At 37.5% G+C, this 25,460-nt stretch overlaps 1 protein-coding gene across 3 annotated transcripts in view; it reads left to right on the plus strand.

The window, feature by feature from the left end:
* The window catches only part of MACC1 (MACC1, MET transcriptional regulator), an 86,361-nt gene continuing 61,112 nt past the window's right edge, over nucleotides 212-25,460 (plus strand). Inside the window, exons 1-2 of one of the 3 annotated variants that reach the window (XM_018047343.1) lie at nucleotides 212-383; nucleotides 15,783-15,858. The gene's annotated coding sequence lies outside the window, so the exon portion shown is untranslated. Of the gene's footprint in view, nucleotides 384-15,782; nucleotides 15,859-21,106; nucleotides 21,200-25,460 lie in introns of all 3 variants that reach the window. The other 2 variants (XM_018047344.1, XM_018047342.1) reach the window with 2 other exon arrangements.

A 25,460-nucleotide genomic window follows, 5' to 3' on the forward strand; every position in this document is an offset into this window, starting at 1 on the left:
CGTTTCCTTTTATAGAAATAATTTCATATTTACAAATTGTTCTTAAATATACCCACTCAATACATACATGTTTACTTTTTGCTTTGCTTTTTTTTTTTCCCACCTTCCCAGAGCAAAGCTGCATCCTCTTCTCCCAGTTTCAGGTGAGACATTTGAATTGTGGGTATTGTAGTTCTTCTCCCTTTTAGGATTTCCGGTTGAGCAGCCTGGAGTCATACCACAAGGACTCCTAGTCCCAGGTGGCTCAGTAAGTATTAGTCCAGGCGCCACATACAGAGCAAGGCACGTTTGTAAGGAGTCCTTGGTTTGGGGTAGAAAGACTTCCATTCACTCTACCAAATAATGTTCCTGAACTGAAGAGACTGGGGTTCATTTCTGCAATTGTAAGTGCTGCTTTTAAAAATTAATTATTTTCACTATTGATACATGGTGCAAATAGGAAATTGTGTCATTTCCAGAACAATTGAATAAAGTAAATATTTCTTCCTTCCCAAGGCCTCCTTGGGAAAGAAAAAGAGAAGGTAATTGACACTCTGTGGGTTTGTGGGACATGGTTTAGAATAAATTTTAACACATAAATACCTGAGACATGGCATAGGATGAAATAATTTATGAAAAGAACATTCAAAGTCAGGTATAAACAATGACAACAACAATAGAACCCCACTTTGACTTACTTCAGATATGTGGATGGTTGACATCCTTTGAAGCTTTTAAATATTTCAAAAGGCAACAGCTGTGTTGAAAAGACTGTGGATGTTAAAGTCAGATAAAGTTAGATTCAGTGGCCCTACTTCTTATTAGATGTGTGAACTTTGGCACAGTATTTCACCTTGTGGAGCCCCCATTCCCACACTTGTAAGGTGGGTGTAAAACCTACCTCACTAGATTAATAGTATAAATGAGTGCTGTGCATTATGCTGAATAGGTGCCTAGACAATAGCTACTGGAGGGTGGACTTTCTTCATAATGAAGTCTCAATTCAGCTTCAAAAACAGATTAAAACGATAATTTATTGTAGGACTCCACTTATATGAGGTATTAAGAGTAGTCAAATTCATAGAAACAGAAAGTAGAATTGCGGTTGCCAGGGGTTAGGGAGAGGGTGAAATAGGAAATATTTAGTAGGTAACGAGTTTCAGTTTCGCAATTTGAAAATGTTCTAAAGATTGATTGCACAATAATGTAAATATACTTAACAGTACTGTGCTCTACACTTACAAATGGTTAGGATGGTAAATTTTACATCATGTGTTTTTACCACAATTAAAAAAAAACAGATCAAGGAGTGCGTAGTGAGAATTCTGGTGCCTCTTATTTATGAAAGTATCTCTGACTCCTTAAAACATGTCTAAATCCATTTTCAGTGGCTCTAATTTTAGAGTTTGATATTGGATCACCTGTGTTAATCTCAGGTTTTTTTTGCATAATAATAATTAGCAGAGAGGATAATGCAATTTTGCTGTATTCTTAAAGTCATCACTATTTTTGTGGAAATCCTTTTATAGCCTCCATAACTTAATTATGTGATTAATTCAAAATAGTGAGATTTCATCATTACTGTACAGAATATAGGAATTGTGAAGTCATAGTTTGGTTACAACTTACTTGAAAACTTTAGAAACAGCTTAAATGTTTTATTTATTTTGGTGTTCTCACCTTCCCTGGAGCTAATTTATAAACAGATAATTTTATGTGTCTGTCTTAGAGATAATAAAGACTATTAAGACAGGATCTGTTAAACACCATCCTGTCTTAAAATGTGTTAGCAAATTTGGGGGACAAAAGACAATTTGAAATTAAGTTGATTTTAAATTTAATAACATACAATGAAAGTATGTCATTGTTGAATTTTTGGAAAATCTTCTCTTGAAAGACTACACCAATGTCTAGCTGTCTATTGAAACTATGTGTCTTCTATGGTATTTGGTGATAACTGAGAAGGCAATGGCACCCCACTCCAGTACTCTTGCCTGGAAAATCCCATGGGTGGAGGAGCCTGGTAGGCTGCAGTCCATGGGGTCGCTACCAGTCGGACACGACTGAGAGACTTCACTTTCACTTTTCACTTTCATGCATTGGAGAAGGAAATGGCAACCCACTCCAGTGTTCTTGCCTGGAGAATCCCAGGGACCGGGGAGCCTGGCGGGCTGCCGTCTATGGGGTCACACAGAGTTGGACACGACTGAAGCAACTTAGCAGCAGCGTGACAAGTGTGTAAAGGTTTGCATGGGATATATCATTTAAATGTAAACTCTCTCAGGAACTATGTCAGGAAGTCCAGGGTAGGATTAAAGTGAAAACAAAGGAGAAGGAAAGCTGCCGAATCAGTTGATAAATATAGTATACTATCTAAAAGGGCATTACTTCTGCTGTTGAATGTCATCTATAGTCTACTCTCTCTAGGACATGCCATTTATTCACTTAAGATTACTTTTCACAGTCCTACAATGTCCTTCCCCTGGGCTGGGCTTTGGGGTTAGAGTAACTGAGACATAGCCCCTGAGGGGATCCTATTCTATTAGAGGAGGTATGTACTTCTAAATAGCTAAAGGCAGAAAGTGCTAATTCATGTCGCTTAAGTCATTCCTGGCCTCACTGTTGGTTCATTGCTACTGCTTAGCATATATGGTGCTCAGGATCATGAGATTAAAGAAGTTTTCATAAATCTTTGCTTGAACTGTAATAATTAGAGGACAGAAAAAAAGAAATTTGGAAACTTGAATGTGAGTTGGTCAAAAACAAAGTGGAATGACTTCCCTGAACATGGAAGAAATACATACCCAGAATTTCAGAGGAAGGGGAGTTCATAGTGTCTGGAATAAATAACAGGTGCTGGGAATGAAAATGGAAGAGGGGGATGGGAACTCAATAGCAAAACAACAACAATAATAATTTAATAATAGTAATAAATGATAACAGTCAAAATGCTTTTGAGTTTTTAAGCTTGGGCCTGAGAGAATAACAGTAATACTGAAGCAAAAGAGAGGGGAGCTAGTTCTTGTGGGGGAAATGTGCTTCAGGCAATTTGAAATCGGAGCTGAGCTGATCTTTCAGTGGAAAGGGAAACTGAGTTGTTAATCACTTGGAATTGGAATTCTGGAGAGCCATCAGAACTGGCCAGAACAATAGAGACAGCAAGCAAGCACCTTTCAGTAAAATGAAACTTGGTTCTGTTCTTGCTCCTGCCTCACTCATAGAGGCATGCTGAAGAAAGAGACTCTCCAGGTATCTAGGGATGGAGAGGAGAAAGAAGACTGGATTGACTGCTTCCACAACTTTATTTTGTCTTAGGGTTTCTCTCTTGATTACTATAGTTACCACCTTGCTCAGCGATGATGCTTCTTTGTAGGAGCCTTCCTGGGAAAAAACAGAAACATCATCTCTAGCCAGGAGACTGACCACTAGGTTTACTTTCCAGGAATGGTAGAGGGGAGTTTTTGTGTCTTCTGTTTCCATTGGGAAGAGCATTTAATTTGGAAGTTTTCCTAAAAGATACAATACATAGTAGATTTCCATTTAAAGATAGATATCATAAAGCCTTGCACACTCACCTTCCAGCCTAGCAAAAAAAAATTAGAAATTAAAAAATTCAAGTGCTCTCCCTGGTTCTGTTCCTCCCTTTGCTACCTCAGCAGTCACTGCTTTTCGGTCTTTGTAGATTTTCTCTCTATTGTACGCTTTTATTCTTTTGTCTACCTTTATTTTTATATTTTACTATTTCTACTGCAATTGAACATATCCATAAATATTATATAAGCTTGTTTTAAAGTTGAAAGATTTTATATAAACCCTAGAGTATACAGTGTTCAACTGCAACTTGCTCTGTTCTTTTAACCTCGTACTTTTCAGGATAATCTGTACTGATTTTTGTAGCACAACTTATTAGTTTTCATAGCAGCATGGTATTTTGCTATCATAAATAGAATTATAAATAATATTCTTATACATGCCAGTTGTATACAAATATAAGATATATTTTAGTGAATATTTCATAGATTTGGTGAACCATAGTCATGTATATCTTCAAATTTATGAGATACTGATGAATTGCCTTCTAAAATATTTATCCCATATTTTGTTCATGCACAATGAAGGAGAATTCCTGTTTCTCCCTAATCTCAAGACACTTATTTATCTTCAATGCTCTAAATAAATAATCTCTCCAGATGTAACTGAAAACCAGATATTTGTGGCATCTTGGAGACTCAGATATGTTTGTAGCATTGTAATCTCTAAAATATAGTGCAAAATTTGATCTTAAATCAACTTCCTTGTTTCTCAACCTATGGTGTGAGAGAACAACTGAATTTTCTATTTAGTAGACATTGTTGTTGCTCAGTCACTAAGTCGTGCCCGACTCTTTGTTACTCCATGCACAGCGGGCTTCCCTGGCCTTCACTATCTCCCACAATTTGCTCAAATTCATGTCCATTGAATCAGTGATGCTATCTAACCATCTCTTCCTCTGCCATGGCTTTTTCCTTGTGCCTTCAATCTTTACCAGCATCAGGGTCTTTTCCAGTGAGTCAGTTCTTTGAAACAGGTGGGCAAGGTTTTGAAGTTTCAGCTTCAGCGTCAGTCCTTCCAATGAATATTCAGGGTTGAATTCCTTTAGGATTGACTGGTTTGATCTCCTTGCTGTCCAAGGGACTCTCAAGAGTCTTCTCTAGCACCACAGTTTGAAAGCATCAGTTCTTTGGTGCTCAGCCTTTTTTATGGTCCACCTCTCACATCCGTATATGACTATTGGACCTTTGTCGGCCAAGTGATGTATCTGCTTTTTAATACTCTGTCTAGGTTTGTCATAACTTTCCTTCCAAGGAGCAAGTCTTAATTTCATGGCTGCAGTCACTGTTCACAGTGATTTTCAAGCCCAAGAAAATTAAATCTGCCACTGTTTCCACTTTTTCCCCATCTATTTGCAATGAAGATGGGACCAGATGCCATCATCTTCATTTTTTGAATGTTGAGTTTTAAGCCAGCCTTTTCACTTTTGTATTAATAATAATAACAATACCATGTACCAAATACTGTATTAAATCCCTTAAGTAAAATATATGGCTCAATTAATTTGAGGGTTAGGATAAAGATGTTCTGCCAGTTTTAGAGATAAAGAAACTGATTCACAGAAATACCATGTCAGTAGTAAGAGGTTGTGGAATTTGTATCTACTCAGAATATTCCAGCTAAGACAAGTGATAAAAGGTAGGTGGGAACAGACTGGATAAAGAGACATCAAAGTATCATAGTCCTAAACTTCCAAAACTTTAAAATCTAGCCACTATTTAATAAGATAAAAAGAGCATAATGAAGTGATGAGAAGTGTCAAATAAGTCTATATTTGTATGGAGAGAATTTAATTTTGCCTAGGAAACCTGGAAATGATTCTCATAAATGATCAAACTTTACTGAGCCTTGGAAATTAGAGAAAGGAAGTTAAAGAGGCAAAAACAAAGGGAGTAGCTACTTATAAAATATAAGGAAATGGAAAGTACAAAATATATTTGGTAAAGTTAATTTATCCAGCCATTGACTCAACAAATAATTTCTGAACATCTGTTGTGTGTGAGGCACTGACCTAAACTGTGGGACATAGCAGTGAACAAAAAAGACCCCATCTCTCCCCATAGGTAAGTGTGATTGGTGATGTAGTATCTGGGGAATTGGGGGCAAAAGATGAAGGAAATAAGACTGGAAAGATAGATTGCCTATAATTATGAAGCATTTTCAAATATCAGCCTAAGAATTGTGCACTTTATTCTGAAGGCAGTGAGGAATCAGTGTAAGTCACTGTGGGGTGGGTGGCATTATTCATTTATTTATTCAGTAAACTTTAATTCAGCAGGCTTCCCAGGTGGCTCTAGTAGTAAAACCCCGCCGGCCAGTGCAGGAGACATAAGGGACAGGGTTCAATCCCTGGGTCTGGAAGATCCCCTGGAGGAGGGCATGGCAACCGCTCTAGTATTTTTGCCTGAAGAATCCCATAGACAGAGGAGCCTGGCAGGTGACAGTCGATAGCATCTTACAGAGTTGGACATGACTGAAGCGACTGAGCACACAGCATTAATTCCACCTGAGCTTTACTTAGTCCTGGGGATACAAAGATCGAGGGAGTGATAAGCATGTGTATACAGTTGATAATGCTATGTAAGAAATAAGGTGGGAGTTGCAAAGCATAGGAAAGCCTAACAGAGGCTGGAGTGTGTGATGAGAAGAGGGGGACTAGGGTTGGAGATAGCAGCCAGTTTTGACCTTATCAAAATTTATCAGAGTAAAACTTTAGGTGTGTTTCCCTTCCAATTTTTTAATGTTCAAAAGAAAATAAATTTTATTAACTGACATATCATTTCATATATCAAACTTTTTAATTTTCTGAAACTTTCTCCTCAATACCTATACAGAAATATAATTCTCAATCCTCAAACTAGAGTGCTAGGAGAAGCCCTTTATCCTTTGCTACTTGAAAAATAGCAAGTCTCAAGCAAAGTGAACAATCTCTGCTTACTAAACCATTCTCTTTTTGGATGGTTTTAATAAACTGAAAATTCAATAAAAACATGAATATCAATAATCGAACATTGTTTTCTAGTTGTAAAGGTTAATTCCTCAGTATTTACATGTAGATTGCAAGCATACAGTATGGATGTATTTTTATGTTCTGCCTGTAATCCAGCCTATTTTTCTGTATTATCAGGTGCAAAAAAAAAAAAAAGTATGTTATAGTTCACCTATTTATGGAAAAATATAGACTCATTTATTCAGTCCATGGTGTTTCATTCAGGTTTCTAAATCTTATTTATAAATGACTTGGTCAGTTATTTGGAAAGGGCATTTCACTTGGATATAGACACAACTGTGTCAGAATGTCAGGGCTGAAAAAAGATGTTGGAGACTTTGTGCCAGATAGAAAAACTTTTAAAAATTCAGCAATGAATAGAGGCCTTACTGTGTATGTAAATATATTTACAAAGATATTAAAGAAAAAATGTAAAGTAATTCTTGCCGCAATAAGAAAATGCAAATAATATGTTAGCATGTAGAATGTGAAGTAAGCTGAAACTCTAGGTTTCAGATTTTTAATCTGCAAATTCTCTCTTCATAAATACGACATGGCAGCTTTCAGTTTTTTCCAACTCTTCCAGTAAGAAACACTGAAAACATATGGAATGTCTAGTGCCTTTCCTTTTTTTACTTAATATATTTCAGTGATTGACCCATATCATTGCATATGAGAAGATCACATTATTTTTTCCCACAATGGCTATGGATATGCCAAAGATTTTTATTGGTCTCATATTGTTGATTTTTATCTAATTTCTAGATGTTGGCTACAATTAACAAAGCAAGAGTGGTCAAGGAGGTTAAATTGGAAAATTTGGCCAAGATGCTAAGATAACTGTTTTCTAACTAAAATCCCAAGTTGGGAATATCTTCACAAGTATTGACTCCTCACCCACCTCCAGGTTATAAGGAAAAATAAAGGGAGAATAAAACACAGAGGATTTTATAAGAGTGATTTTTGAAGCGCTAACCCAGTGTGGATAGGTAGAAGTGAGGGATGATCTTTTTTATCTCAAACTTAGAGGAAGTGGCTTTGCTATATACTCCTGGAAAGCTTAATGTGTTTTCCTCTAGAAAACCAGAGCTGAGGGGGACATCACTAACAGAAGAATTAGATGCGTTGCTCAGTTCACAGGTGATACAGTCATAAGCTTCTGAGGATTCCTCAAAGCTCACTCATGTACATGTGCACACACTCACCCCCATACACAGTGTCAGTAATAAACACTGCAGAGCCAAAGCCAACTTTCAGTCACACTAATAGAGTAAAAATGTTCTGTTTTATTTCTCCTTTTTCTTCCCTACTCTCCAATTTTGGAGGCTACAGGAATGGGAGGTTGCAAGTTGGGTGACAGAGGAAGTGAGGTAGAGAAAGAGAAGGTGTTCACAGCACGCCCTCCCCAGAAGCCTGTAGACTTGCAGGGCACGAGAGCAGGGAGTTCGGTCTTACACCAAAATGTTGGTATGCTGATGGAAATATTGGATGGGGCATTCTAATTCATGAATCAAAACTGTATTTTGCAACTTTAAATAACCACAGAGTAACCAAAAGAAACATGGGGCCAACTGGGGAATTTTCATCAGTGGTACTGGGAAAAACTCCCCCCAATGAATACATTTTTAAAAGGAAAGTGGTGGACAAAAATGCAATTACATTCTGATTCATTTCACAAATTGTTTCAAATGGTTACATGTATATCTTTGCCTATATGTAAGGGAAACTCTCATTCTTAAACAAAGACAATATATCTATGAATTTCCAGAACCGAGTAATTAACTTGCAGTAAGAATAACTGAAACTAAAACTACTGTAGACAGAGTATAGAGAGTGTTTCTAGAAGATCTTGAGAGTCACTGGACTGCAAGGAGATCCAACCAGTCCATCCTAAAGGAGATCAGTCCTGGGTGTTCATTGGAAGGACTGATGTTGAAGCTGAAACTCCAATACTTTGGCCGCCTCATGTGAAGAGTTGACTCATTGGAAAAGACCCTGATGCCAGGAAGAATTGAGGGCAGGAGGAGAAGGGGATGACAGAGGATGAGATGGCTGGATGGCATCACCGACTCGATGGACATGGGTTTGGGTGAATTCCGGGAGCTGGTGATGGACAGGGAGGCCTGGTTTGCTGCGATTCATGGGGTCACGGACAGTCAGACACAACTGAGTGACTGAAATGAACTGAAATGAATTCAGTATGTTAATGTCTCTTTTAAAATTTACATTAATTAAACTAATAAAAATTTAGGTTAATTAAAATTAGCAAAAATGAAAAATTTAGTTTCTCATTTGTATTAGCCTTATTTCAAATGTTCAGTAGCTACAAATAACTATTGATTATGTGATTTGACAGAGCAGATATAGAATATTCCCCAAATCACAGAATTTTTGGTCCCTATCACAGACATTAATCTGTTTAATTCTCACAAAACATAGGGGGGATGTTATAGTTATTGTTCCTACTTAATAAATATGAAAATATAGAATCAAAGAGGTTTAGAATCTTGAAGTTCTTCGATTCCAGGTCCCCTGATCTTTCCTCCAAACCACACTGGTTGACCCTCAAGGCAAGAGGATAAAAAAATCTGTTTCACTCTACTTTCAGAATGCAGTAGGGGATATCCTAAAATCTAGAAATCCCTAAGGGAAGGAAGATTTGCTCATCTAAGTGTTACTGGATTGGTGGGGAACAAGTCTTATTTCTAGTTTCTCAGTCAGTTCAGTTCAGTTCATTTAAGTTGCTCAATCGTGCCAGACTCTGTGAACCCATGGACTGCAGCACACCCTGTCCATCACCAACTCCCGGAGTTTACTCAAACTTGTGTCCACTGAGTCAATGATGTCATCCAGCCACCTCATCCTCTGTTATCCCTTTCTCCTCCTGCCTTCATCTTTCCCAGCATCAGGGTCTTTTCCAATGAGTCAGTTCTTCGCATCAGGTGGCCAAAGTATTGGAGTTTCAGCTTTAGCATCAGTCCTTCCAATGAATATTCAGGACTGATTTCCTTAAGGATGGACTGGTTGGATCTCCTTGCAGTCCAAGGGACTCTCAAGAGTCTTTTCCAACACTACAGTTCAAAAGCATCAATTCTTCTGCACTCAGTTTTCTTTATAGTCCAACTCTCACATCCATACATGACTACTGGAAAAACCATAGCCTTGACTAGATGGAACTTTGTTGGCAAAGTAATGTATCTGCTTTTCAATATGCTGTCTAGGTTGGTCACAGCTTTCCTTCCAAGGAACAAGCATCCTTTAATTTCATGACTTCGGTCACCATCTGCAGTGATTTTGGAGCCCCATAAAATAAAGTTGCTTACTGTTTCCATTGTTTTCCCCATCTCTTTGCCATGAAGTGAAGGGGCCGGATGCCATGATCTTCATTTTCTAAATGTTGAATTTTAAGCCAACGTTTTCACTCTTCTCTTTCACTTTCATCAAGAGACTTTTTAGTTCTTCTTTACTTTCTGCCATAAGGGTGGTGTCATCTGCATATCTGAGGTTATTGATATTTCTCCTGGCAATCTTGATTCCAGCTTGTGCTTCATCCAGCTCAGCATTTCTCATGATGTACTCTGCATATAAGTTAAATAAGCAGGGTGACAATATATAGCCTTGATGTATACCCTTCTTGATTTGGAACCAGTCTGTTGTTCCATGTACAGTTCTAACTGTTGCTTCCTGACCTGCATACATATTTCTCAGGAGGCACATCAGGCAGTCTGGTATTCCCATTACTTTAAGAATTTTCCACAGTTTATTGTGATCCACACAGTCAAAGGCTTTGGCATAGTCAATAAAGCAGAAGTAGATGTTTTTATGGAACTCTTGCTCTTTCAATGATCCAACAGATGTTGGCAATTTGATCTCTGGTTCCTCTGCCTTTTCTAAATCCAGCTTGAACATCTGCAAGATCACAGTTCATGTATTGCTGAAGCCTGGCTTGGAGAATTTTGAGCATTACTTTGCTAGCGTGTAAGATGATTGCAATTGTGTGGTAGTTTTAGGATTCTTTGGCATTACCTTTCTTAGGGATTGGAATGAAAAGTGGCCTTTACTAGTCCTGTAGCCACTGCTGAGTTTTCCAAATTTGCTGGCATTTCTAGTTTCTAATACAGCCTGTTTTACAGTCTATAAAATTTATTCATATAAATGTAGATTCAACATTAAAAGACTGTTTTAATGAATGGGGAATATTTTAGTAGCAATGTTGTTGTGTTGTGTTAGCCATTCAGTTGTGTTCGACGTTCAGTCGTGGTCGACTCTTTGCAACCCCATGGGCTGTAGTCCACCAGGCTCCTCTGTCCATGGGATTCTCCAGGCAAGAATACTGGAATGGGTTGCCATTTCCTTCTCCATTAGCAGCAATAGTGAAGTACTAAATAACTACACTTAACTAATATTTCCCCTTCACTTTTGTATGGTTCTCTAAGAAACTTACTCAGTGACTTGGTTATGCATAGATTGTGTTAAGACCAGGTTTACTTTCTATTGTTTTTACAAAATAAATATACAAAACTCATAATTGTAAAGTAATTAACCTCCAATTAAAATAAATAAATTTATATTTAAAAATAGATTTAAAACTGTTGCTTCACACTAAACATCTAATGGTGTGAGCATGTAACTGTTTTATTGGAGAAAATATGAACTGAGATGGCTCAGCCTTGAGTCCATTTCATAAACATTTCATGATACAGTGGGGCTCACATCGTATCACACTGTATCTTACGTATCTCCTACTGTTGTATCTCCTCATCCCAGCTATTCCTTTCATCCCTCTCTGTTGTTACTGCTACAGACTGTGTACCCCTTCCTCTGGGTCTAACCTGTTGTGTCCAGCTCTTTGCTGTCCCATGGCCTATACAGTCCATGGAATTCTCCAGGCCAGAATACTGGAGTGGGTAGTCTTTCCCTTCTCCAGGGGATCTTCCCAATCCAGGGATTGAACCCAGGTCTCCCGTATTGCAGGCAGATTCTTTACCAGCTGAGTCACAAGGGAAGCCCGACCAGCACCAGTTAAGGTCATCTTTATATTTGACTCTTAAATTCAGGTGATATAGTGTCACTTCTTTCCTTTTACAATATATGCCTTTAAATAAAGAAACATAAAAACAGAAATTTATCCTGCCAAATAATACCCAGTTATTTGAAAAAAGAAAGATGAACAACTATCTGGGTTGGTTTAGGGTGACACTTTCCTGGGTACTGAGTAATATGAAAAATACTCAGTAATGGCTATTGGCACGGACGCTGGCTTATCAGAATGGATGCTGGTCAGCATATAGTACCCAGTGTTCTCACTGAGTATCCACGCTGCCTAGAAGCATGGATAGTCATGAAAATATTGCCTGGCTTTTATAAACTTCCAATATCAGATAACACTCATGTTTCCAGTCTTGGGTGGCATGATATATCTTGGGAGCCTAACTATGAGGATATTTCTCTTGATTCAAGCAAAGAGTAAATGAGGTACTGATGGTTGAGAGCATTGCTTTGGCTCCCCTTTTATCTAATTACATTGCTTGATCTCTCATGCCTTAAGTTGAGTTTGGCTGTTTACTGAAGTTGAAATTCCCTGTTCTTAAACTACTCTGTCTTGCTTGTTGAGGTTTGATAGCAATTTACTTTCTCTTTTAGGATTTGTTGTTATGATCAGTAAGTTGGTTGAGAATGTTGATACCAGAAGTCTCTCAGTGACCTGTTTTCTTTCGTGGGTGTCATGATTTTCTTCCATATTTATTCTTATCATTTTGAAATATAACTTAGTAGTGGTTGTTTCTGAGAGAGACATTTTTATGTTTAATTGTAGCTCTCTGTTTCTAGTAATCTTTTAATGAGTGTGTGTGTGAGTATGCATATAGGATGATATAGCCATTTATTTTTCTTTATTCTCTATCTTGCTAATAATTGTAGAATAATATGGATTTCCAAGTGGTGCAAGTGGTAAAGAATCTCCCTGCCAATGCAGGAGGTGCAAGAGATGCAGGTTTGATTGCTGGTCCAGGAAGATCCTCTGGAGTAGGAAATGGCAACCCACTCCAGTATTGTTGCCTAGAAAATTCCATGAATCGATGAGCCTGGTGGGCTACAGTTCATGGATCCCAGAGAATCAGACATGACTGAGCACATAAGCACATAGTTCACTTGGGCTTCTCCCCTAGTGGCTTCCCCAGCGGTAAAGAATTCACATGCAGTGCTGCAGATATGGTTTCAAACTCTGAGTCAGGAAGATCCCCTGAAGAAGAAAATGGCAACCCACTCCAGTTTTCTTGCCTGGGAAATTCCATGGGCAGAGGAACTTGGCAGGAGTTCCAAAGGAGTTGGACACGACTTAGGGAGTAAACAACAGCAATAGTTAAATCACAGTTGCTTTAAAACTGTTCAAAAGACCTTTTTCTCTTATGAAAATATGTTTAATTCACACATTTCATATTGATTAATTTTATAGAACATTAATTTTATTCACTTTAAAATCTAAGCATTTCAATATAAACAAAATTATTTTGAAATAAAATCTATTTTTTATTAAAACTAGGTGATAAGAATTGCAAGTGGATTCTTATCCCCTCATTCTAAGCCTTATTTTAGAGCATGGTTCTGAGAGACTGTTTCTTCATGTTTATGCAATGATCTTCACGTTGTTGGAGGGTGTGGTGGGGAGGATAGTGCTAGAGCACCAGTCAAGAGGGTGCCAGAGTGTCCATTGTGCCGGGCAAGGCAGGCCAAGCCCTTTACCTAAACTTCAGTGGTATGTCCTGGGTTGAGCTGCTGCCACCTTCTCTGCCATATACTCTCAAGTCCCTTATATGTGTAAATCCCCTTTGCCCTGATAGCTTTGGCTGGGATGGTTCTTTTTTTTTTTTTTTTTTTAATGTGCCTAAGCAGGAGAAAGCCAAATCTACTAACTCTTTACCTGTAAACCACATTTCCACCATTGTAGTTAACTATTTTCTCTTCTACTTCCAGCTTCTTTGTGTGTGTATTGTATAAACCACATAATCTGTCTGTGTCTCAATTTCTTATCTGCAAAAGGAGCTTGTACTCTGGCTACTTTTTCTGCTAAGATAGTCCTGAGGATTAATGAACTGACTTTCAAAAGCACAAGTGTCTGAGATGATAGGCCCTCCATAAATTCAAATTACAATTATTACTATCCTCCATTTTACTGCCAGGAGAATAGTAACTCAAATGGGGTCTAGTATTTATAAAGGGCTTTGCATTTTTAAAAGTATTTTGTAATCTTTAATAACTTAGAAAAGCCTCTCCCTGCACAGTCTCAGCATCATGCTTCTATTGACAAAGGATTCATATAGATCTTTTTCATGAACTCATCATTGTTTTGCTGATTCAGATTATTATTTTTCAATTCTATTTTGTCTCATCCTTGAAGGATTTGTTCTATATCAAGGCTGCTTGGGGGGTATGGGATTTATTCTTCTAATTGAATTATTTGGATACTATAAATATAATTTGACTTATAAATTGGTAACCTTTGTAAAAATATTGCTTCATTAGAATGGAAATGAAGAGATTAAAATTGAGGCTGAGATCTGTATTGAGAACTCCAGAATGGAGGCTTGGACCAGGTTCAGACTTTAGGAGCTTATCAAATCATGATTGAATTATCAAAGGGTGGAGCTTGGACAGAATGTTCACTTGTCCAAATAAGCCTTCAGTGTTTACCTTGGGCAGTTGATTTCTTTTCATCCCCTCCGCCCACTAGGAGACCAGCATCCATTAAGTTGATTCCTTGGCTGTACAGCTTTGTTCATTGTTTATACCCTGAAACTGTCTGGATACACTTGGCTCTTTATCCCTCTCGATCTCCCATGTTGCCTTTGGATCCGATGCTTAATTCTGGCTCAGAAAAGTCCCTGGGACTTTACCCAGGCACTAGTTTAATTAGTGCCAGGTTTTTCCCATCACTCATGAAAGGGGGTCAGGCATTGCTTTGATCTAATATCTTTTTGGCAACAGTTTGCTTCCTTCCCACCACTCTCCTCCATGCCCCAGGTATCCTGTGTTCTCCAGGACATCCAGATGTATGTAGTCTTCATGAGGTTTCTTTGCTAATACCTAGACTTCAGAACTTCCTCTTCTTTCTTTCTCTACCTGCATGAGTCAGTCTAGTAACTGGAAGGCAGTCTGCCTCATGACTTTGGTGTTTCAGGGTTTCATCACTAGAGAGTGCTATTTTCTTCTTATGATCCTTGAAATCATTTATGTTGAAATGGTTTTTATTAAATAAATATTTCTATAAATGAAGTCACATATATATTCTAGTGGACAAAGGAAGCCTATATATTTTAAGGATGAAAGCAAACAATAAATGATAGCTTTGGAAGCATTTCTCCTAGAAACCAAAATATTAAGTCTACTATTAGCTGATCAAAATTCATTTTAAACTTTTCTGTTTCAATTGAAGTTGAGTGTGAAGAATAATGACTTTGAACTTCATTTTTCAAATATGGGTTTTTAAAACTTTACAAGATAAAGTTTGTCTGAAATCTTTGTACATCATACAGTTACATTATACTTTCTCAGTTTTTGTCTGGAGGCATTTGTGAAATAAACCATGCTCTCAAATTTTTTCATTCCTCAGTTTATTGATAGTGGGAACACAAGGACATGTATAGATTTACTAGCAGACAAAAGAGTTTGATATATATTATGTGAAAAATCAGAGTCAGCTCAACATTTTGAAATGTCCAAGAAAGAAAAATAAGTTGTCATTAAGATTCCACACAATCTTTATCTTAGCTCTGCTTATTTAATACACACAAAAAAATGCAGAGCCACATGATTTTTACTCAAGAAGGTCAAACAATTTACATCTGTTAGTTTCACATAGGAAAGGCACAAGGCGCAGAACCAATTGAAAGCAAACCTGAAAAGAAGAGATTGCCTCTCTTCCCCCAGGAGGGCCTAGGAGGAGCAAAAAAGAAAATAATGATTGCTGTCTTGTTACGAAAACCTTAGACTCTCTTTAATTTTTAACCAAATTAAAAATTATTCAATCCTTTTCAAATACCACAATTTTAATGTAAAGCTCATATTGGGATTAAACTTTCTGTTTTGACAAATATAAACATCTGGCATTCATGGAACCTGAGAACTAATGTGGACCTTACCACCACCTCTGCAAGTGTTTTTAGATTAACAAAACCAGTTTCCATATTATAAAAGATGACAACTGAATTTGATTGGTACTTTTCAGATATATATCGTGGGAACTAGAAGTTCTATGGAGTGATTTCAGAGCTCCGACTGCAGTGAAAGTGGTGGCTAGCAAGGTGAGGGTTACCTGTCAACCAGATAAGTTTGTCTTTTATTACTTTCCAAAACTTATTTCTTTAAGTTTTGCACAATATTTCATTTTCAGGAATTGTTCCTCTATGCATGAGAGAATTATGTTTGAAAACATTCAGTTATTGCTAAGGTCCTTTCGTTTCTAAAGATGTGTTTTCTATATATGTATACCAACATACATTGTTATATATTTATACACTACCTTTCCCCAATGTGACTTAAAGTACCAAATCACAAAATATACATACATAATAAAATTGAAAACCATTAACAATGGAAGTTAAGCCTCATAAAATAATGGCAAGGTATAGCAGGTTGGGTAAAGAGATTAATTACATTAAACAAAAATATCAGGGATACGAGAATCTCTTTTAATGTATAAAATCTTAGTCTAATCTTCCCTAGCTAAGGTAAAACCCAAAGCCTGAGGCAATACTAATCTGGTTTTTTTTTAATATTTATTTTTAATTGGAGGATAATTGCTTTATAATGTTGTGTTGGTTTCTGCCATATATCAACATAAATCAGCCATAGGTATACATATGTCCCCTCCCTCCCACTTCCACCCCATCTCACCTCTCCAGGTTGAGCTCTCTGTGTTATACAGAACTTCCCATTAGCTATCTATTTTACATATGGTAATGTATATATTTCACTGCTGCTCTCTTGATTCATCCCACCCTCTCTTTCCCCCACTGGGTCCATAAATCTGTTCTCTATGTCTAAATCTCTATTTCTGCCCTGCAAATAGGTTGATCAGTACCATTTTCCTAGATTCCATATATATGCAAAACAATATTTGTTTTTCTCTTTCTGATTTCACTCTGTATAACAGGCTCTAGTTTTACGAGGTAGATGAAACTAGTCTTTTAATAAGAGAAAAGATTAAAATTCGGAGGAAGAAACTTTTTCTATCCCCCACATTGGAGAATAATTTGTCATACATGGCTTTATATGAAACATAATGGGTAAGTTTCCTGATTACAGTTTTACAGAAATATAGGGAAATTACATGTATGGTCATATCTTATCTTTACCAGGAGTAAAAACCAAGGAAGTAGTGCTAAGCCGTCACTCTGTAAAGACCATTTTGATAACAGGCTAGAATAATATGCTTTACTTTTAAAGCTGCCCACTTATTGGAATCGATTTAGGGATAAGGCTAGAATTGGGGTGCTGTGAATGGTTCATATACCCTCTTCTAAGATTGGCATGGCTTTTAATAGAATCTATGTGATGGGCGATTTTAAATTCACATTGTGGAACATATCTAAAAGGCAGATTTTCTTTGTTGTTTGTGAATACAGAAAATGATGTTTTGTGTGGAAATAAAATTCCTGACATGGTCTTGTTTTCTTAGTTTTCTGTTGGACCTCAGCCAGCAGAGCCCAGAGGTTGAGCTGGCTTTCAGCCAGCAAATGAGTGACTCAGGTGTGAGCTTTTAAGGGTACAGTAAAAGGAGTGAGGCCTACCAAGAGGCTCTTTATTCCTCTGCCATGGGACCAGATTAAAATGCTTCCCCTTGTGTTTATCTCTAAGGAAAACTAAAAAGAAAGAACATAGAAGGGGGCATCACTTGCTTGTACTATTTTCTAAGTTTGGAGAAGAGGAAAAAAGTTGGGTTCCTTGCCTCTGCCACCACTGTCAGAACCTGGCTTCCTTTTCAGTTCTATCACCAAAAATTTTATCATCTAAAATTCTATGATCTATGGTTATGATATAAAAGAAAGATAAAACCCCTCAGAGCACCATGACTTCCTAATTTCCCTGATTTTAAAATGGATTCCATGTCATTTGTGAACAGTCAGATGATGGTGACGAGATGAAATCTTGATGGTCACATCATGAAGCTCCTCTCATTTTACATATGGAGACATGAGACTCTAAGCAAGCAATGAGTCACTGCAGGTCACATAACCAGCTGGTCACAAACCCAGAACTAGCCTCCAGGTCTCACTTTTTCTATTTTACCACTCCTCAGGGTCCAAAGAAATGATTATGTTACAATAGTCAATGTTTTATTTAAATATATCTACTTGAAACTGTGTGCGTGACTATGTGTGTGCAGACACATCCCTATTGTGTAAAGATGATAGATACAGGGATGGAGAACAGTGTTGGCCTTTTGATTTCTGGCTCCTGATGGTTTTACTTTGCTGTTCATGAGACAAAAAGGGAATAGAAAGAAGTCAAACTTCCCCAAGAGTATGAGTTTACCTTCTTAATGACATGTTTATTTTTCCACGTCACATTTTGCAAAGAAGTGAGAAGTGGGGCCTCCGCAACCTGGCCTGCTTTCCCTAGTTTTTGACATTACAGTAAGTTCCTTAGTTTAGCTGCACCTTTTACAAGATCGCTCATAAAACCTCAGAAGCTGATTTCTTAGAGAACTTGCACCAGTGACTGTAAGGGGATGCAACTTAGAAGAGAAATGGCAATAAAAAAGGTTGAAGACAAAGTTGTACCTTATAGCCATCACCTTGATGTAACTGTTTTTTTCATTTCTCCAAATTTCTTTTCAGTTTTTATTTGTAGTATGTACATTTTTATACTTTCAATCATAGTTTAAATAAACTTTCAAGACTAGCCTTTTCACTTAGACATACTATTTCTCATGTTAGAGGTTCTGCAACTATTTTGCTAAAAGAGGACATTATGCTCTAAGTTCATAGTTTATAATATACTTAATTATTCATCTATTAAAGAACATTGGGGTCATTTTCAGTTTATTTTTCTATTACATATAATGCTATGATTGAGAATTTTATAAACTTAGCTATCCCTCTTACTTTTGAATTACTTTCTTAGGGAAAATACAAATTATTTAGAAGGATTAAAATAATTATTTTAATTCCCCAAGGTGGGCTTCCCAGGTGGTACTAGTGGTAAAGAATCCTCCTGCCAATGCAGGAGACATAAGAGATGTGGGTTCAAATCCCTGGGATGGGATGATCCCCTGGAGAAGGGCATGGCAACCCACTCCAGTATTCTTGCTGGAGAATTCCATGGACAGAGAAGCCTGGTGGACTACAGACCATAGGGTCACAAAGAGTAGGATGTGACTGAAGCAACTCACCACGCACACACATGCACATTCCCCAAGGAGAGACTATTTTGTGAGGCATGAAATTTATATAACTTGGGGAAAGGGGATCTTTGAGAAAAAGAATATAAAACCACAAATATAAATTGTTAGGATTCCTCTCAGTGCCCATGAAGGCTCATCACAGTGAGGCGCCATAAGCTCGACTTCTAACAGCCTCAAATTGTCAAAATGGTAAATGCTCAAATACTGTAATAATTGCAGTTTCATCAGTAAGATATGAAATACTTCATCTCTGAAACCTCATGAGTACTATGACTTAATTACTTCAGTACTATAATAACATGGCTACATTTAACATGGATAATTTGCTTTAGTGTACTTGTTTTACTTACTAAAAAGATCTTGTTTCATTGCCTCTTGCTATATAGCAAACTACCTCAAACTTTGGCCTTCATTATATGGATTGTGGCTCTAAGTTTTCAGGTGGACTGGTCTAGAGGGCTCATGATGGCTTCATATTCTTACCTGGTATTTTGCACATGTGACCAGAAGTTCGGACTCAGCTGGGCTTGTTGATCAGAGTACCTTTATGTAGGCTATCCAGCATGATGGCCTCAGAGCAGTCAGATTTATGACGTGGCAGTTGACTTCACTCAGAGCAAGTTTTCAAAGAGAATTGGACAGAGCCGCCAAGACTTTCTATGATGGAGATTTGGAAATCTCAAAAACATTGCTTTTCCCACACTCTATTAGTCAAGCAAATCTCTAAGGCCCATTTGGATTCAAGTGGAATTTCAGTGAGAGGATAATACGGTTGAACTGGAAATCATTTTTAATTTACACAGGGTAATACATTTTTCTTGCTTGTGTACTTCTTGTATAAACTACCTGTTAAATAGCATCATATATTGTCAACATAATTATGAAGGTTTAAATAAAATATTAAATGACTTTATGATAGTAAGGAAAGAGACATTTTGTAACCTGCATTAATCTATTAAATATGCCTTTAATAGAGTTGAAAAGTCAGAATTACTTCAATAGCCAGCTTGAATAAGGTCACTAGTTTATGGTTATGTGTTACATATTGTATATATTATATCCTTGTCTTCCATTTCTTTCTTTTGTATTTATTTATTTTATTCCTTTAGTAAGATGATAAAGATGAGATGCCAAATTGTCATTAGCAAATTTAGGTATAGTCATGTCAAATAAATAGGGCTTCCCAAGTGGCTCAGTGCTAAAGAATCCATCTGCTAAGCATGAGTCATGGGTTCGATCCCTGGGTCAGGAAGATCCTTTAGAGAAAGAAATGGAAACCCACTCCAATATTCGTACCTGGGAAGTTCCATGGACAGCAAGCCTGGCAGACTAGAGTCCATAGGGTCACAAAGAGTCAGATATAGTTTGAAAGTACACAGCAGCAGCAGCATGTTAAATAAATACTACAGGAAAATTAGCATAGAAGAAAGGACATGTGAGCCCTTTGCCTGTTTGCCCTTAGCCTCCATTTCTGTCCTTCTCTGCTCCTCTGTGTATTGTAGGTTTGTGATACCCCACATATTGCCTTTCTAGGTTTTTATTGACAGCAAGATTCTATTTAGGTCTTGCCAATGGGAGGTCCTGCCAAGAGACTGAGAAATGAAGGAGGGGGAAAGTGACTCATTTCCTGATTTCAGCTCCTTGGCCTCCATCTGCAGCAGCAAAAAGTTATGAACTCTAAGCATCCTCTGACCATTTCAATAACACAGTACAGAATTCTTCCCTAATTCACACACCTGCCTTTTGGTGTACTCCTTGGCTATACCAACACCAGAACCTGCAGTAGAGACCTTTTCAGTAACCTTGGCTCCAGTTGAGTGGTACCTCTTCAGCAGTTGAGCACCAGTTATACAAGGCCCAGTTATATTTCCAGCCACCCACCTCTCTCCAGCACTTTATTCATGTTTCCAGGGTTTCTTAAAGGACCACAAAAATGCACTAGCAAATGGGCAACTGGATTCTACAATCTCATCCTCCCTTTTGTTTCCTTGGCCTGGGAATAATGGCTCCTTCCTGCAGGTGTCAATATCTAGGTTAGTTCACACTCTGAATTTTTACTCTTTCAGACGTCTATGCTTGAAAGATCTCATATGGTTTCTTTCTTTCTTTTTTTTTTTTTTTTTACTGGACCCTGAGTGATACAGTAGGAGCTCTGTTACTGCTAGTCATTTGCAGATGTGGAGAACATGTCTACTAAGGGAGAATATTCAGATCAGAGCAGCTGGTTCAAGAGAAAGGTGAGCAAGCCATTCATAAAATATTGGTGCTTTGTTATCTGAGTTTTTAATACCACCCTTGTTTATGGGCTTTGTGTCACAGTACCAGTTGTGTTCTGCAGGAAAATACTGTCTTTTCACAAAACAGAAAGCAAACATTATTGGGGGTAGTACTCATTTTTCTTGTCATTGTCAAATTGAATTTTGTAACAGCATAAGTCACAGGAATAAGTGCAGTGATTATTCTGTCATTGACAGTTCATAGGAAGCCTCTCAAAAATGAAAGAGTGGGTTATTATAGGAAAAAAAAAGCTTGCATTGAAAATCTTTCAATTTTTATTGGTTTGACAAAAACTAACAGATTTTGGCTTTGTTGCTGTTTTGAAGCCATGAACTGTTCCAGATTTTTCATGTTTAGAATTATCTGTGTATCTGTGGGAATGGAAAAAGGCACTGCCAATTGCTTTTTGAAAAAAAAAAAAGGGGGTGTTTATTTATTATGCCTTGACTCTTAAATTCATTTGTCAGTTCTGAAAAATTTGTATTGAGAAAAGAATTTTCTATAATATCAAGATCCAGCAACAATTTATTAGTGTATGACCTTAATTTATTATATAAATATTAAATAATAAAGTAGTAGAATCGAAATGTTTCAAATAAAGAAAGCCAAGCAGAAAACTGCTCACAATTAAGCATTTAATTTAGCACAAATGTAATTATCTTTAATATTCAGAAGACAAAGATGATATTGTATACATATATTTGGACAAACATATAAAATAGTCGTGATTTATTTATTAACACCTTAAGCCTGGTATTATGGTTATTATACAGTGGAAGTGACAAATAGATTCAAGGGATTAGATCTGATAGAGTGCCTGAAGAACTATGGATGGAGATTCATGATATTGTACAGGAGGCAGTGATCAAGACAATTCCTAAGAAAAAGACACGCAAAAAGCAAAATAGTTGTCTGATGAGGCCTTACAAATAGCTGTGAAAAGAAGGGAAGCTAAAGGCAAAGGAGAAAATGAAAGGTATACCCATTTGAGTGCCGAGTTCCAAAGAATAGCAAGGAGAGATAAGAAAGCCTTCCTCAGTGATCAGAGCAAAGAAATAGAGGAAAACAATAGAATGGGAAAGACTAGAGATCTCGTCAAGAAAATTAGAGATACCAAGGGAACATTTCATGCAAAGATGAGCACAATAAGCGACAGAAATGGTAAGGACCTAACAGAAGCAGAAGCTATTAAGACAAGGTGGCAAGAATACACAGAAGAACTATACAAAAAAGATCTTCTAGACCCAGATAACTACAATGGTGTGATCACTCACTTAGAGCCAGACATCCTGGAATGCGAAGTCAAATGGGCCTTAGGAAGCATCACTACAAACAAAGTTAGTGGAGGTGATGGAATTCCAGGTGAGCTATTTTAAATCCTAAAAGATGATGCTGTTAAAGTGCTGCACCCACTATGCCAGCAAATCTGGAAAACTCAGCAGTGGCCACAGGACTGGAAAAGGTCAGTTTTCATTCCAGTCCCTAAGAAAGGCAATGCCAAAGAATGCTCAAACTACCGCACAATTGTACTCATCTCTAGCAAACTGTACGCTAGCAAACTAATGCTCAAAATTCTCTAACCAGGCTTCAACAGTATGTGAACCATGAACTTCCAGATGTTCAAACTGGATTTATAAAAGGCAGAGGAACCAGAGATCAAATTGCCAACGTCTGCTGGGTTATCAAAAAAGCAAGAGGATTCCATAAAAACATCTACTTTTGCTTTATTGACTACATCAAAGCCTTTGACTGTGTGGATCACACAAACTGGAAAATTCTTAAAGAGATGGGAATGCCAAACCATCTAACCTGCCTCCTGAGAAATCTGAATGCAGGTAAAGAGGCAACAGTTAGAACTGGACATGGAACAACAGACTGGTTCCAAATCAGGAAAGGAGTACGTCAAGGCTGTATATTGTCACCCTGCTTATTTAACTTCTGTGCAGAGTACATCATGAGAAACGCTGGGCTGGAGGAAGCACAAGCTGGAATCAAGATTGCCGGGAGAAATATCAATAACCTCAGATATGCAGATGACACCACCCTTATGGCAGAAAGTGAAGAAGAACTAAAGAGCCTCTTGATGAAAGTTGGCTTAAAACTCAACATTTAGAAAACGAAGATCATGGCATCTGGTCCCTTCACTTCATGGCAAAAAGATGGGGAAACAATGGAAACAGCAGCTTTATTTTTAGGGCTCCAAAATCAAGGCAGATGGGCTCCAAAATCACTGCAGATACAGATGGTCATCACTGTAGTTGGTGACCAAAGTCATGAAATTAAAGGATGCTTGCTCCTTGGAAGAAAAGCTATGACCAACCTACATAGCATAGTAAAAAGCAGAGACATTACTTTACCAACAAAGGTCCATCTAGTCAAAGCTATGGTTTTTCCAGTAGTTGTGTATGGATATGAGAGTCGGACTGTAAAGAAAGCTGAGCACCAAAGAATTGATGCTTTTGACCTGTGGTGTTGGAGAAGACTCTTGAAAGTCCTTTGGACTGCAAGGAGATCCAACCAGTCCATCCTAAAGGAAATCAGTTATTGAATAGTTATTGGAATGACTGATGTTAAAGCTGAAACTCCAGTACTTTGGCCACCTATGTGAAGATCCAGCTCATGGGAAAAAAACCCTGATGCTGGGAAAGATTGAAGGCAGAAGGAGAATGGGACAACAGAGGATGAGATGGTTGGATGACATCGCTGATGCAATGGACATGAGTTTAAGTAAGCTCTGGGAGTTGGTAATAGACAGAGAGGCCTGGTGTGCTGCAGCCCATGGGGTTGTAAAGAGTTGGACACTACTGAGTGACTGAACTGAACTGATGGTTATCAAATGCCAAATTGGATAATTATCTTTCTATCTTTACAGCATAATGTATTTATAGTTATTTTGTATCATAGATATCCTTCTTTTAGGATTAAGTTACTCTGGAATACAGAAATCAAGCTAACAGTTTATTTATTATAGCCAGTGGGGCTTATTTAGAATATCATTTCATGTGACTATCTTTGTGCACATAGAGAACAAATACTTCAAATTGATAAACAGTCTAGATCGAGATTACCCACTCAGATCTTTATAGAAGGAGGTCTTTTAGGATAGTTGTAAAGGCTAAAGAGAATAAAGATGTTTATTAGTTACCAACTTTATAAATATGTAGATAATTTAGGAGAGTGAAGATATTTGTGATTGTCTGGTCTACTCATTTACAATGAGACATGTTAATCCTCACATGTAGCATAGATAATAATAGATTATAAGGTAGGTTAGAAAATGGAGTCTCATCTACTTTCCTGAATCTTTCTCTCTTTCTCCGTTTTTCTGTTTCTCTCTCTGGTTGTGTTTGTGTCTGACTCTTTGTCTCTGTCTCTCTCACCTTCTCAATTAGTTGGCACCCTTTCTCATGCTGGTCTAGAACCAGTAGATAGTGGAATTTATGCCATTTCTTGATTAGTCTTCCCAGAGCTTTCACACTATCGTGGGCATTTCTTTCAAGAAAACCATTCATGTAAACTACCTATATGCCACATTTGCAAACCACCTAGAAAACCTTCACAAAATTCTATCGATCTGTTACATGTAATTTTTGGTCTGTTAATCCAGCTTTTTACTTTTTCAGCTCTTAAGCAGAAGTTCATTCTTTCATTTTGCTGCATATTTTACTGAGGACCTCCTATACACTAGAAACTTATCTAGATCCTAGGGATACAACAGTGAACAAAATAGACAAATAAATAAGTCTTTAGTCTATGGTGCTTATATTCTAGTGTAGGGAATACAGAACATAAAATAAATTGGTCATATATATTGCCTGTTAGAGGTTAAAGGTGGCATGGAGAAAAAGAATGCAATGAAGGATGTGTATTGAATTAATAATTTTAGTCAAGGGGCCAAGGAAAGTGTCATTTATATACTTGCCAAAATATCACCTCATAAAGATGCTGATGAGGTCACCACAGATATCTGGGAAAAGAGATTTTTAGGCAGAGAAATCAACAAACATAAAGGCCCTGAGGCAGGAATGTGCCTATTGTGTTTGAAGCATGGTAAGGCCAGTGTGAATAGAGTCTCTGGATGAAGGAGAGGGTATAGAAGATGACCTCAGACTGGGTATGGCGTCAGGTGTTTTGGACTAAGTTTGTATAGATCATATGACGTTGGCTTTTACTTGGTTGAGAAAGGAAGCCATTGCAAGGTTTTGAATAAATGAATGATAT

The sequence above is a fragment of the Capra hircus genome, chromosome 4 (genome assembly GCF_001704415.2).
Source record: "Capra hircus breed San Clemente chromosome 4, ASM170441v1, whole genome shotgun sequence".
In the NCBI taxonomy this organism is placed as follows: domain Eukaryota; kingdom Metazoa; phylum Chordata; class Mammalia; order Artiodactyla; family Bovidae; genus Capra; species Capra hircus.